This window comes from Triturus cristatus, chromosome 4_2 (genome assembly GCF_964204655.1).
Source record: "Triturus cristatus chromosome 4_2, aTriCri1.1, whole genome shotgun sequence".
NCBI lineage: Eukaryota > Metazoa > Chordata > Amphibia > Caudata > Salamandridae > Triturus > Triturus cristatus.
This window is the reverse complement of record NC_140586.1, coordinates 244,831,883-244,848,449: the sequence shown is the minus strand read 5'-3', so window position 1 is coordinate 244,848,449 and position 16,567 is coordinate 244,831,883.

Below are 16,567 nucleotides of genomic sequence, written 5' to 3'. Positions count from 1 at the left end.
AGAAAGCAGTACCGCGTGCCACTCTTGAGAGGCTCTGTTTGCAAACTGTGTTGAATTCCACCCTATGAACCTATCGTTCAACTCATCACTTGACAACGGGAGAAAGTCCTGCAACTTTGATGTTCGAGAGAGCAGTGACAACCAGGTTACCTCAATGGACCAGCAAAAGAGAAGGAGGTGATAATACAACTCGAATGAAGGTCTTGGTTAACAAAGAAAAGGTCAAAGCCTATGCTGACGAGGTGACATACAAAGAACATTGAATTTAAGACAGGAGATCTAGTGATTGCCTGCAAACTGCGAAGGAAAAAAATCTGTTCCTCCATATCATGCTGCATCCTTCCACGTTGTGTCCACCAAGGGACATATGCTGAGATCCCATCATTCTGTGAAGTCTGTTACCAGAGACTCTTCTCACATTCTCATTACTACATTCATAATACTACAATGGCACTTATGATGCAATTCTGAATTGTACACAGAAGATTACGACATCCTAAGGAAAAGGATCATCTGCCACTACTCTTTACATACATATGTAAAGGGAGGAGAGGCACTACTCGCTACGTTGCAGTATCGCCCTTTCAATTATCTTCTCTATGGATGCTTTTGGATACAAGAGCGACATGAATCATGCCTTTTTTAAAACACTTTGTTCCGGAATTGAACTAATCCTACAAAAAGTTCTGTGTCAGTCAGATAAGTCACATAGCAAATAAGAACATAATACATAGGTGCTCTCCAACTTCTGAGGAGCAAGAATAATGGTGATAGGCCACTAATAATAAAATTGCTTTTGGGCCCCAGTACCTGTGATCACTCCCACAACAGCCTGCTGGTGCTCGTGGCATCCAAGAACTCTCAGGTGATGGTGTCTAACTGCTACCAGCTTCTAAACATCCTAACGGACTACGGAGGTCTCAGCCGAGTGTCTGGAAGACTCTAAGAGTTTGTCTCCCAGACCTCTTGCCTAATCTGAAAATCTTCATGCCATGGATCTCTGGGCTTGGCAAGCAAAAATGCATACCCTGAAAGCGGGCCAATAGGCCCAACAAAGTAGGTTAGTTCAAAACTGTCAAGGCGGACAGCCCATATTCTGTGAAAAAAGTACCCTTCCATAGCTTTGAACTTGAGCAAACTTCTAAGGGTAATCTTGTCCAGTATAGTTGGGAACAGGTATACGTGGAGAAGATAAATAAAATGCACAAGTATAAGCAGTGCATTATGAAACACCTGAGCCACGTATTGTCCCCATGCCTCGTCAGTGAGGACCGGAGTGATGGGAGACTTGTATAAACACACAATACAATCAGCTGTTGCTAAACACACACTGATTAGTCCTTAGTGTAAATGTATCCACCAGTGCTACCTCTCCTGGTACTGAGCTGCTACGGGTGCTGCTGCAACATTTTGCTGATAAATTCCATTGATCTGATTTGAAGACAGCACAATCCAAAGTACAATGAAGTGACAAAGGTGCCAAAGATTTAAATCTCCAATTAAACGCCCTCCTTTATTTTTGCATCAAATATAAAAAAAATACACAATATTCAAATGTTACTTTCCTTTAAACACTATAGGCCATATTAATGAAGGGGATTGTGTCACTTTTCCACATTGCAACATGGTGCACGCATGACGCAGCCCAAAAATGTCATTTATCAAGCCACACAAGGCCATTTTGCGTGGCCCAGAGTGGCTTGATAAATCAGGAGTAACGCAGTGCAAATCGCTGCGTTGCTTTACTTTGCCCCATGGAGGCATTACATGGGTGTGGCGTGGATGTTCCATGCAACTCCCATGGATTTTGACGCATTCACAGATTTACCATTACTGGTAGACCTGGGAATGTGCCAAAATGTGGAGGCGTAACAAAGAGGAATATTTGTATTTCTCCCCGTTACTTCCTCTTTCTATGTGTGCTGCAGTGCCCTTTCCCTGTAACAGAGCGCAGCAAGGTGACTTGCTACGCTGAGTTACTTTGTCATAATATGCCCCTATGGAACTTTTCAGGGCTGTAAGGTAAGATAAAAAATGAAACGCTATTTACGCAAAGGTAAAATAATTATTTATTTTCAATTAAAAAGGGATTGAGACCCGAATATACAAATATTCAATTTTAATTCCCTAGAAAGGGGAAAGACAAAAGTGCATGAAATGAGTGCCATCATTAACATTAATAACAACAAGCATTGGCATAGCCAATAGGTCTCGCTTTTGGGACCTTATAAGTGTTTAGCCATGCAACAGTTGATGTTGTTGCACCAAGGATATTGTGCTGCATAGCTAAGTACTTATAAGGTCCCAAAAGTGAGACCTATTGGCTATGCCAATGCTTGTTATTCAATCGTGAGCATGTCGAGATTTTGTCATAGCGGCATGTTTTCCAAAATAAACAATAACAAATATCCTCAGTTTCCATTTCATCTGAGAGCAGTAGAGGGTCTCCTAGCGAATGTTTTTTGCTTTGATTGACCAGGCAAATTAGTCTGTCCCTTCCTTCCAACTCACCTTATTCCCTGTGCTCCCCAAAAGGTCTATTTTTAAATGTGGAGTAGATACTAGCAGTTCTGTACTTTCTGAAACAGATGGGGGTTGATAAACTAGATTTTGTTCTTCAGCACCACGTTCAAATGCTGGATCTCTTGATCCATAAGAGGGTATAGAATGACTGTCCATACTCTCCATTGCTAACCTTGAGCTTCTTCCTTTAAAACTAGAAAATGCACACCTAGGCTTGTAAGAGACCAACATTACTGTGATATGTGCAGCTAGGAAAGACTTTTCTAGGCGTCTGTATAAGACTAAAACAGTCTGCTTTTGTTATGGGGCTCTTTAACAGCACTTAAACAGGCGTCTTTTTGTGGCCTAGCATGCACGACTCATTTAGATAGTTTTGCCATCCTGATGGCTTGCTGCATGCATTTTCTTATCTACTGCTGTCTGCTTTAAACTGTAAGCCTTTTCTCTTTTAGCAGGCTCTTCGACAGACTCTCAATTACATCCTCAGATTAAAGATCTCACTTACTTGTAGAATCACAAGCCATTCAAGACAATAGTATTGTGTCATTGACATCTTGGCATGGAAAATAGCCACCTGAATCTGTATTACTCTGGCATGGAGTATTGGTGAGATTCATGATACCTAATTGAAAGATCTAATTTTGGAGTTCTATAAGCAAAAAGGAATATAGAGAATAGTTCCCTCTTTTATCACTAATGTTTTAATAGAATTATATCTTAACTAGGAAGTACTCTGCTTAGGGTTTTCAACTGAAACGGGTTCTTTCCATGAAGTAATTTCAGTATAATTAGGCAGCATACCAACATTTTGCATGTACACACTACAGGATTTTTGTGTGCTGCCAATTTATATTCAAATTAATCTAGATTGTGCAGAGCGTCTTACCCCCACAACACTATCTACACCCTTAGTAGCACTGTGTACATTAGTCTAATCTACTAACCTTTTTAATCTTTTGTATCAAAGAATATGATATCTTGGGACATGTTGCAGATGTGCAATAACGGATACCATTGCAATAGTTTCCTGAAGTAAGGCTCAAAACCTTGATGTTTCCAGAGCTGTCCAGTTGTATTTGGAAACTGACTTTTAGAAGTCTAATCACCTAATCATTCTTCGCTGACCACATCACTTCAAAAGCAAGTATTGCCACTTAGAATTTTGCTTATCCGAACAATCCTGAGAGGCTTTACATTTAACCTGAGCCATGTAGTTCTCCAGGGGCATGTCCCCATTAAAGAAATTAGTCAGTCGGCAACTGCGCATGACTTAAACAAGTATTATTCAAAGGATGCATCTCACTACAAAGATGTAGCTTTTAACTAAGTGGTTCTCCGCTGACTATTTCTTGAAGCCTGGCTGCTTGGCATAGGTGGTCTTCCTCCAAAATGTGGGCCCGAGGGCGAGGGCTGAAGTTTGCAAGCAGTGGGAAGGAGGAGCTCAAGCAAGCAAAATATACCTTCGAGAGGAATCACATACTATAATGTCTGGCTCTCCCCAATTCACAACACCCACTCAGCCATTGCCTCAAGAAAAATATATGTTCCATCTTTACATTGCAGGAAAAACATGTAGTAACGGGCAGGGTGGAATTTTGGCGTTGAGGTAGTGGGTAAGCTGATATGAGAAAACAACATTCACTATTTGCCCTTTTATAAAATTCTTAAAGCAGCAGCATAGCTGAGATAAACACTTTCCCCCTCCTGCCATTCCCTCCTATTTGTGAAGGAGGAAGAACAAGAACAGAGTGCCAAAATCATTACAGATGTCATTTCCTTCACATGCTCTTAGTTGGGGTCTCTCTGAATAAGCCGTTTATTGCCAAAAACTCTGTGTGAGTTATGGGAATGGAGAAAGCACTGGGACTAGGGCGGGGGGTGAAGGTTTCAAATGGCATTTTACTTCTAACCTTACTCGTGCGCCTTTCACTCTCGGCATGTAGGTAACCGGGATAAGCATGGGTTGGAGATGCCAGGGAAATAACAGCCAGATAGGGGGAGAAGACTCAGAAGGAGAAAGAAGAACCTAGTGCTGTGAGACATGGACAAGAAGAACTTAAAGAAGACGCTGGGGTCAGAAACCAGAGCAGATAGAAGTATATATTTTCTCAAATGATGCTTATTCAGATGTAACCCTTTTTATGAGGCAGTACATGGCACTCTGGCTCACCAGGAAGCTGTCAAGAGGTGGTTTGCATACATATATTTGACATAACCTTCTCCCACACAATCTGGTGGTTGATGTCTTTCTCAAGTGCACCTAAATGTATTCTTTGCCACAGGATGCTCACTCTCCAAAGCTCAATGAAGTATTTATGTGCTTCGCAGACTTTAACAGATCTACTGTGGTTAAATACCTTATTTTTGACTGAATTTAATCTCTGGAATGCATGTTTTTTGATTACAGAATGACTTCTGTGATTGACATGTAAAATGAGCATTTGCTTATTTGATGACTGCCTCTGAACATCGTAAGTAATCTATGTGGGCTTGAGGTAGCATATCCTTCCTAAATGTAAATAAAATAAATATATTTAATTATGGTAAATGGCATGATTTGTTAAAGCATTAGCATACAATGCATAATGGGTGTTTATTTTGACATGGGAGCAAAATTGCTTCATGTACTTTTAGGTGATAAAATAGATCCATAATCGATTGGGGAGCCTTTATTGAAGTGGTGGTAAAATTAAAGCAAAAGAGCTCCTAGAAATCCATGTCCACCTCCACTCTACACACGTTTGTAAGGGTGGATCAGAGATGAAGCAAAATGACTTAATCTAATTCAGTGAAATGGAAGCTCAAGATTTTCAAAACGATATTGGGGATTTGCGATAAAGACTGAAATTATCTAATGCTTAGAAATGTTAGCTAAAATCTTTAAATATAGCTGCCTTTTTTATAAGCTGGTGGGTTTAATGTTTGATTTGTCTGAAATGCACCTCTTTCATCATAAATCTTCCGAACATTTTCAGGTGGGTTTGCACCGGAGGCATGGTTGTTTTCCCCCCCGCATTCTTCATGTGCTTGTAATTAGATCGATGTGTAAATATAATAAACCTCACCTCCTTTATGATCTTCTAGACTCTTGTTACAGGTTTTGAGTCCAAGATTTGGTTAGGGCCGCCAGCCACCTCAGTTCATCGAATTGACCTTTCGAACAGTACCACAAGTTTTACAAAACAAGGGGCGGTGAGACAGCAGAGGGTAGAACATAGACTTGTGAGAGACCATCAGTGGGAAAGAGACCTCATGGAGCAGTGAGACAGTAGCAGGGGGCAGTGACAGTAGAACAAGGATCAGTCCGAGAGCAACAGTGAAAAACTGCCTGGGGCAGTGAGAGACTAGCAAAGGTCAGGGAGAGTGGACACATTGGATTCTGTGAGACAGGAGAGACTCAATGGAGCACTGAGATACCAGTATGGGCAGGAAGGGAGACTACATAGGACAGTAAGAGAGCAGCAGGGAAAGAGACCTCATGGAGCATTGTGGCACCGAGGAGAGAAACTGAATGGGCGGTGTTGAGGGTTACGAGACTTATTAGGCCAGTGTAACAGTGATTAAAGAGACTGAATGGGGAATTAAGAGAATCATAAAAGAGTGAACAAAGCAGTGTCAAAGTGATGAGAGACTGACTGGGTAGTGTGAAAGCGAAAGAGACTGTATGGGGCACTGTGAGAGAGCACCAGTGAGAACGACTGTATGGGACAGTGAGAGGGCAGCAAGGAAAGAGACTACATGGGGTAGTGATAAAACATTGGGAAGAGAGAATTTAAGGGGCAGTGCGGGTCTTATGAGAGAGACTGCATCGGACAATGTAAAGGTGAAGAGAGAGACTGCATGGGGCACTGAGTGATAAGAGAGAAAACCGAGCAGTAAAGAGTGAGGTGAAAGTGCACGAAGGAGGGCTTGTTATGAGGAGACTGTATAGAGTGGTGTAAGAGGAAGGAGACACTGTGTGGGACAGTGTGAGAGTCAGGAAATACAGTGCAGTAAGTGTGAGAGCAATGAAAGAAAACCAAAAGACAATACAAGAAATGGAGACTGTAAAGACAAGTAAAATACATCAAACCGGGCACAAATTGCAAATGAGTGTAAGTTCAAAAGAAAACAAGCAATAGCCACGCAGAGAGGGCAGTAACGAAAGAGACTACATGGGGTAGTGATAAAACATCAGGAAGAGAGAATTTAAGGGGCAGTGCGGGTCTCATGAGAGAGACTGCATCGGGCAATGTAAAGGTGAAGAGAGAGACTGCATGGGGCACTGAGTGATAAGAGAGAAAACTGAGCACTAAAGAGAGTGAGGTGAAAGTGCACGAAGGAGGGCTTGTTATGAGGAGACTGTATAGAGTGGTGTAAGAGGAAGGAGACACTGCGTGGGACAGTGGGAGAGTAAGGAAATACAGTGCTGTAAGTGTTAGAACAATGAAAGAAAACCAAAAGACAATACATGAAATGGGGACAGAATAGACAAGTAAAATACATCAAACCGGGCACAAATTGCGAATGAGTGCTAGTTCAAAAGAAAACAAGCAATAGCCGCGTGGCCGAAAAAGTGACACGGCCGCGTGAAAGTGAAAGGAAAATGAAGCCGATAGCCACGCGGCCGTGAAAGTGACACGGCCGCGCAAAAGTGAATGAAAAAAAAAAGATGCCGGCTGCGCGTGCACGCTCGCGTGAACGCAAGCGCTAGGCCACCAGGCAGCACTTTGAAAACCCCAATACTAAATGTCTCGGAGCAGCGCATGCGCTGGCTCAGCGAGACCTAAAAAAGGTTCTCACAGTGTACCTGATGTAATACATATATGTTCTATTTAATCGCTTGGATACATTACAGGTATAAATCTCAAAATGTAGCATTCTAGTTGCATATGGTAACCCTTGTCCCTTTTACAAAAATATCTTTACATTATAATTTGATTAGATACATTATCATGCCAATGAGCGTCCATATTACAAGCGGATATCGTAAAAATCAAGTCACATAACCTACTAAAAACACATTTGTATCTTTCATGATAAGATCAGCACTCCCTCCTGAGTTGCTGTTGTCACTGTAATTTTGATGAACAATCACATGGTAATGACACTAAGATAAGTGCAAATATGCAAGTTTCAATATTAAATTATACTAATACATTTTAAAACACATAGCACATGGTACCGTACAAAAATGTAGAGAACAGTGTGATTTCTATATCTTGCAATGTGATAAACTTAGTTACAATTTCTCCTGTCTATGAGCACTAATCACCATTATTGCAGGCACAATACTACATCAGTTTAAGCAGTATTTTGTTTGAAGGTTCAGTTTATACTTCTGGTTGAAGATCCAAATAATTAAGACGAAGTTCAAAAAGAACCAATTGTCGTCTGAGTCGTCCCTGTCATAATAGATATTTATTAACTAATTCCCACCCGTCCCTGTGACAAACTTCCTCATATTAATCGGCACCATTTACCTGAATGTCTCATAATTGCTTATAAACTGACCTCCAAAATAAAATCAAGGTAATCTAAGCTAAAATCGTCCATGTCATTGTGTGCGATACTGTCAAAATTCAGCCTCTGGGCGATTTTTTTTTTTAATTACATGAGTAAGTACCATTGTATAAACATTACTGTCCAATTTACAGGTCTTTCAGGATATCATTATTCCTATTCTTTTGAAATGAATTGATAATAACTACCATATTACAGGTGCGCATAGTAAATTGCTAATGATGTATCCCACTCTTGAGTGTCAGACAGCTAATTTTAATTGTGCAGGTTTTAATGTTCACAAAAAATGATAATTAACTAGACAGAAGCATAATGAATCGGATGCTGCAGTGAAAAGCTGTTCGTAGGGATTCCTAGAACAGATAAGAAACCATATCTGCAAGAACATAGACAAGCTGCTTCAGAAACATATACAAAGATATCATCACTGAATACCTCAGAGAGGCCCAAAATATATTCTTACAAAAGTAAATCGCCTCGAGGGAATCATTACAGACCAGCAGAAACTCCTAGACAAACTGGCAAGTAAAATGTATCCTAAGACTTTGACCCCTAAGACCATTTAACCCCTTCAGTGCCCATGACGAGCTGGACTCGTCATGGGCTGCGGTGGCGCTGTGCCCATGACGAGTCCAGCTCGTCATGAACTCCGCCCGCTAATGCAAAGCGCGGCACTGGGCGGGGAAAGGGGCGGGCATGCAAGGGGTTAAAATGCAGCCCCTGGATATTTGAGAGGTCGGTGATCCACTACTAGAATGAAGTTCAAGTAGTAAAATATTGTAGAAACAAAATAAGAACCTAGGCCCATATTGATATTTTTTCATGCAGCAAGCCACCTTGGTGCGCTGCGTGAAAGGGCAGGAATGCACCGTATTTAACATTATACGTCGCATTCCTGTCCTTTCCTAGCGTTGGCGCGCTTTTAGCTGCCTATCGCCAATGCAGGCACCCATGCGTCATGGAGCAAGTGTACGTGCGTTGTAGGCAGGAATATTTTGTGCAGGAAGGGATACTTTCCTGCCCAAAGGCAAATCCTCAGAAGCATTTTCCTCTTTCTATGTGTGCTGCAGAAAGATGTAACAAGCATTGGCATAGCCAATAGGTCTCGCCTTTGGGACTTATAAGTGTATAGCCATGCAACACAATGTTGTTGCACCAAGGATATTGTACTGGATAACTAAACACTTATGAGGTCCCAAAGGGGAGACCTATTGGCTATGCCAATGCTTGTTTTTTTTTTTTTTTTTAAGGACAAGCAGTGCTATCAGGCTCCGGCTGCCACTTAGTCCACCGCATCCCACGTAGACGCTGCAGCTATCTTTGAGAGAGGGGTAGAGGGAGAGAGGTAGAGGTAGAGCAAGAGAGGTAGAGAGAGGAGGTAGAGAGGTAGAGGGAGAGGTATAGAGAGAGGTAGAGGTGGAGAGGTGGGTAGAGAGGCAGCGGTAGAGCGAGGTAGAGCGAGGCAGAGGTAGAGAGAGGCAGACATGTAGAGAGGTGTAGAGAGGTGGAGGTGGAGAGGTAGAGGGAGAGAGAGAGGTAGAGATAGGTAGAGCGAGAGAGGTAGGTAGAGGAGGTAGAGAGGTAGAGGGAGAGGTAGAGGGAGAGGTAGGGAGGGAGGGGTAGAGAGGCAGAGGTAGAGAGAGGCAAAGGTAGAGAGAGAGAGGCAGAGGTGCAGAGAGGTGTAGAGAGGGGTGGAGAGAGAGAGATAAGTAGAGATAGAGGGAGAGAGAGAGGTGGAGAGGTGTAGGGGTAGAGAGGGGTAGAGAGGGGTAGAGACCTAAAAATACGTAAACAAAGTCATACACCACAACACAGTTACAGAACCCATATCACCGTGAACTATTGATACATTTAGACACTCCTAAACAAACAGTGGTAGGTGCTGGATATGGCGAACCCAGCCCAGGGAAAAGTCAAAAAAGTGTAATTTCAGCTTTTTAATGAACACCAAATTGCCAAGGGCAGTACGGTTGACACGCCCACGCTTGCCGCTTGAAATCAGCAGCCAATAGAGTCAAACGCATTCCAGAGTGTGCCTGTCATGGATTCGGTGCATGACTATCAAGAAGTGCAGAAATTTGGAAATGGAGAGAGTTGGTGACTTGAATTGGTCCCAAGCTCCCCCAGCCAAGCCCCCCACGGATGTGGGTGCTCAAGGTCTGGCTGGGCTGGGAAGAGCAGAGTAGGCGGCCTCCATTGCTCCTCTTGTCTCATGGCAGCTATCTTTACATCCACCTGGGCAGGCATGGGGGCATGTGGGTAAACAGGGCTAGGTGGCTGTCGTAGCGGACGTGTCCCTCATCACTCAGTACCTAGTTCAAGTTCCAGGTGACTCTCCTGGGTGTGTGAGCTGAAAAGCACACTTGGCTCTAAGTCTTAAAGGGGCCATCCAATGAAAAAAAAAAATGTTCTTTACCCAGTCCAGCATCTCTATCACCCACAATAAGTGATCTAGAATGTTGCCGTTTGATGACGTCGGAGGAAGTCGACATGCATTGTGGGACAGCTAGATTGCCCAAATAAACTCGGAGAGGTGCATCCCCTTAAGACATAGTTTTCAGGAGCTGGTGCAACGAATTGGTGTGCGTGGATTGGACAACCACTTCATCTCCCACACTGCACGATTGTGAAATGCCATGACTGAAAACAATGTTTTGGCACCTACGGAGTATATTGACATTGTTGACCACTGCAGATGGAACAAAACCAACAAGCGACAACGTAAGCTGTGCTCAGTCCTCAGATACTTTCGTTAGCCTCGGATTACTTTTTCCAGCAGACAGGACCGTTCCAATGGAATAAATATTTATGCAGGAACACGAGAAAGGAAAGTCCTCTCAAATCACTTTGAAAAACAAGCGGTCTTCAAAAGGAGACTAAGACGGCGGAGCGAGTGGGCGCGCGGCGGCAAAAGAGAAAGCAGCTGCAGCGTCCACACGCTTTGTGTGCCCGCGAGCGATGCGCTGAGCGCATGACGAGAGAGGTAAGCCAGAAGGCGCCTCTGCTCATAACTCTGCGCGTAACTGCACGCTCGAGGCCACACAGAAAACGTGTGGTCGGATTTTTGAATGCCCACTCACTATAAGTCTCGCCAGAGCAGCGCATGCGCTGGCTCAGGCGAGACCTAAAAAACGAGGAGAAATATACATATTTCTCCTTGTTTCGCCTCCTTTGGGAAGTTGTAGCATTCTGACGCATTCCCTGGTCTACCACTAATGTTAAATCTGGGAATGCACCAAAGTCCATGTGTGGTAGTGTGTGAACACCCACGCTCCACCGTGGAACACCTTCCTGTGTCAGAGTAATGCCGGACAGCGATTTTCTCTGCCATGTGTCACTCTAAATTTATCAGGCCATGCAGGGCCACGCAAGGCCACCTTGCGTGGCTTGATAAATCTCACTTAGGTTTTGCGTCCCCTTAAGTGGCGCAATGGCGATGCAAAAAACCTTGCTAAATCTGGCGCCTACAGTTTTGAGGAAGAGGCTGGGCGTCAAAGCCAATGCTAGAACCTGATGGAACGCCGCCATTGGAATTGGATTCGCACAACTGCTCGAATCGTGTTACCTTTAGGAAGGAACAAAAAACTTCACTTCGAAAATACCACAGTTATTCAGCAGTGTGTGACAAATCTCTTCAGATGATGTGCCTGCTCCTCTAGAATTAAAGGGGTTAATCAAAGTGGCCTGATCTAGTTTTTGAACGGAATTCACGTCCTGTGGTGCTTACATTTTATTATGTGGCTATATCAAGACCACCTCTGAACGTAAATGTCTGTTATTCAACCTGTCCCAGTAAGAGTCGATTGTGGGCGCAACAAATGTTTAAGTATGAAGAAGAACCATTTGGGAAGCTATAGATGTGATTACATCCCAGATTGCTGACTCATCTCCGGGATGCAGTGGTTGCCATGACATACGGGCGCTGTATAAATATTGACCTGCGCTATGGAAAGCCAGGACCTGGTCTTGGTGAGGCTTTCAGGGGCTTGAAGGTCACTTCTCTGTGCAAAGTGCTCCACTTGGTGATGATAATTAAGTTTGCCTTGGGCAAAATGCTCTGAAAGGAACAGATTAAAGTTGAGTGCTGACATCAAGGTCGAGTACTCTGAGAATTACCTCAGAAATGGCCACAATTTTACTTCTTTCCTGAAGGTCAGGTGTTCTTTACATACCAGTACCCAGGGAAGCAAGGAGTTCCAGAGTTTTGCCACTTGATCTGAGATGGGGGGGGGGAAGTACACTTTTTGAATCTTAAAGCGTCTTGATTATATTTTTACATGACGTTAATTGCATATTTTACATCCAATATATCTTGATAGCTCGATTGGTTTCTACTCCAACCCCCCCCCCCCCCCCCCCGGCAAGGCAACGGTAAAAAAAGAAAACATGCATTATCCATTCCATGTAATCGAAGTTCTAATACATTTTCATCAGTGTCTGCATCTTGGCTTGAAACTACTGGTCTGACTAATAATGCCAATAAAGTATCTTATACTATATTGATTACGGTCTGTGGCAGTCCAGAGGGAGGGATATCCTCAACTGAGTGTTGTTCAACCAAGGAAGAACGTGGCTGACCAGAAGAGATGGGAGGAGAACACCTCTAGAGGAATTATAGCAGGAATGGTAGGGGGGATTCCTGCCACTCTGTAGGGGTGACACTACTTTCTACCACCATTTGGCACACCTTTTATACTGATGACTCCGAAGTATATATGTATGTTTTATATGGCATTTCTGTAGTGTACATCTAGCCAAAAGGCAGTGGAGCAATGTACATCCAGACTAGCATAAAGTCAATGAGTGCTAGTAAAGGAAGCTGGGTTTTGTTCAGTAAATGCATTGTGAAGTAGTGTTCTTTAAAAAGGCAAGGCTTCAACTCGCTCCTTAATTGGAGTAGTTTGAGGGGCAGTCCTGATGAATATGGGAATGTCTTCCTAGATCCTGGGTGCAGAGATGGAGAAAAGGGTTGTCTTTTTATTTTTTACACTTCTTCGGCTGTAGTCCGATGGTACTCCTGCTGAGAACCACCAGTGATTGAGCCTTGCAGCATTTGCAAGATGGGGCTGTAAGGATCCTTTTTGACATGACTGCCAAATCCTGCTTGACTTGCTGGGGTTTTTCATGACACAGATTTTCTAACTTTTCACACAAAGCAACTTGCTGATCTGCTCTGCATGATTGTACCATGTCTACTAAGATAAGGAGCACTTCAGCCCTCTCGTAGTTCTAGTGTACTTCAGACAGCCTGGCACCAATGCAGCCACCCTTGCACCATGAGGCAAAGGTGCCTGTGTTACAGGTAGGATTGTTTTTGTGCAGTAGGGGATACCTTGCTGCTCCCAATCTTGAAAGACCTATTTTCTTTCTATGCATGCTGCAGAATGCAACACACACACAAAGAGGAAGTAATGAGGAGAAAAGAAGATATTTCGCCTTGTTATGCTAGCCTCAATAGGTGCACCATTTTGCCGCAAACCCAGGTTTACTGTCTTTAGTAAATGTGGGTGTGCATCATAATCCATGGGTGGATGCATGGCATCGCCCATGCCCCAGCCATGGAACACTTCCCAGATGCAAAGTAACTCAAGGCAGCACTATGCTCTGCATTACTTGTTTCTTTTTTTTCTTCTAACCTATGCAAATTGGGTTTCATGTTGCTTAGTATTAAATTTTAAAATACATTTTGCATATGGGCTGCATTAAAGTGATGCAACTCCAACACAAAATGTTTTAAATGCGCCCCAGATTTACTTAGAGGCCTTCCCTGTCACAGGGAAATGTGAGCTTACCCTGGGGCAGGGCCCTTCTTCTGTTCTCTCTCTTTCTCAATGGTGGATACACACAAAATTGTTTTGGCATCCTGTATGGTATCTGAAAACTCAGCTTTTGTTCTACCAGACATCAGTCTCTGAGGTTGTCGTGGATACAGGACCTGCCTCAAACTGGATTTTAGTGTTAGCTGTGGGAGGACACTAGGATTATTATAATACATTCTCCACACACACAGCCCTCAGTGCCCAAGTTTAGTGTGACCCAAGACTTCTGCCATTGTGAAAATGCTCAAAGTGGGTAGGATTATCACTGGGAAACTTTAACCTAGGGACAGGGGTCATTCCCACCCACTAGCTTCTGCCAGGCATACATGAAGCATCTTCAGGCCCTCACTCGGAACATTCCTCGATCTGTGGAAGATCAGAAGAGGACTGACCCTGTTGTAAGAACGTCAGACGATGTCCGTAAACCGCCATGATTTTACTCGTTGTCTTTTTGTCTAACAATCTAATGCTGTTATACATCTTATACTTGCACAATTATATAATTATATATTTTTTTAGAGCTTTAATTACATGCAATGCTCCACTTCATTGTTTCATTTTGCTTTGAATCCTTTCCAATGACATCTATATTGCTTTCATTCCCCCTTCCTTTCCTCTTTTTCTTTCTCTTCATTCTAAGATACAGTGTTTATTGTAACCATTATACTTTTTATCTTTTATTATATATATTATTGTTACTTATGTTTTCTTAACAATTTTTGATTGCTCATTTTTATGTCTTTTTTGGTTTCAATAAACTCAAACTTAAAAAAAAGAGGACTGACCCTGTTACCCGAGATGGTCCTGGAAGACAGGACCTTCTCCTACTGGTAACCAGGACAAAGAAGTGTCTGACCCCGAATGCCCCCCTCCCCTCCTTTGACTTCCTGTTTTGAGGATGCGTGCAGTGAAGTGTTGGCTTATGTGTGTCAGGCAAGTCCCACCTGGGGCCTCGACAGTCCAGAATGAATGAGGTGAAGGCAGATTCGTATGTGTGTGTTCAGTGACAGTGCCTCGTGGTTCTGTCCGAAGAGCTGACCGCTTTCCTCGTAGGGTTATTATTCCAGTGGCAGCACTTTGCCTTCCTGTCCAAGGTTCGGAATTCTTTCAGTGGACAGCTTTTTCTTGGTTCTGCGCAGAGTGCAGAAATAAGGTTCAGAACCACAACATTGTCACAGAGGTGAATCACTGGGCTTTTGATTCTTGCACCTTGTGATTCCCGCTCACATCAACGTATTTTAATAACCAGACATGCCGCTACAGCTTCCCAGCGCTTTCTCAAAGATTCGCTAGTGCCCACCTTTGCACGACAACCTAACTTTTGCTTTACAAATTACATAACACATTTATTTGGAAGAACATTATAGTGAATGCATTTCTAAAGAAAAAAAACATATATACATTCATTTGGGGCAGAACATATTTGAAGCCCACGCATTCTGCCTTCCTGACTGCCTCTCAGTGATCACAGGTGAGAGAGGGTAAATGGCCAATAAAGACAACAAAAAAGTGTAATTACTCTGTACTGCATTCCATTCCACAGTTTCTTCGCCTGCTCTGCCATTTGCCACCCAGGCTTAGATCTGTTAACAAAAGGACATTCCAGCCTGAACTTCCAAGATAAAGATCTCTTTCAGCTCAGTGTGTGATCCCAGACAATTATTGGATTTTACTGTGCCTCCTTTTTCTTCATTAGCACATTTGATAGCACCTTGAACTACATCTATCCAGGATATGCGCAGTATAAATCCCTCTTGTACATGAGCTACATATAGGAGGCAGATGGCACTTGACTTGCCACTTGGTTTGCTACTGGCACCGTCGTCAAGGCGGGCGGGTTCTCTCGAATGTTTTATTATAAAATTATAACTTATAACAAATGAGTCATTTCTATAATAGACACTATAGTGAAACTCTCCCACATTAGAATGAAACTTTTTTGAAAAGTGAAATTTCTTTGTACTGTTTGCATGATGTTTGCTGCACGATTTACTTGCCAAATATTCTGTTGGCTGGGACTTGTGATTGGTCTTTTAGAGCCCAGACTGACCCCTGGCCCCAGTCTACCTGTCACCTTGCTGCCTCATGCAAAAATAACAGTTGATGGACAGAATGCAGAACAATGTCATACATTCACCCCAGTACAGAGATCTGGGCCTAAATCCATCGTTTTTTTGCTCACCATGCCATTCCAGTTTGAACCCAGCCATATGCAAATCAGTCATGACCCTGTGCCCCATGGGAACAGTCCAGCCCGAACTGCCAAGCCAGGTCCTCCCTGGACTGGAACCAAGCATCCTAGGACCGGTTTCGGGGTTTCACCCCTCTTCAGCCAGGATAGCTTGATTCCAGTGGCATGGAGAGCACGGGACTCACGTCTGAGCATAACCGTCCCACTCAGGGTGACAAATGCAAAAATAACAGTTGATGGACAGAATGCAGAACAATGTCATACATTCACCCCAGTACAGAGATCTGGGCCTAAATCCATTTTTTGCTCACCATGCCATTCCAGTTTGAACCCAGCCATATGCAAATCAGTCATGACCCTGTGCCTCATGGGAACAGTCCAGCCCGAACTGCCAAGCCAGGTCCTCCCTGGACTGGAACCAAGCATCCTAGGACCGGTTTCGGGGTTTCACCCCTCTTCAGCCAGGATAGCTTGATTCCAGTGGCATGGAGAGCACGGGACTCACGTCTGAGCATAACCGTCCCACTCAGGG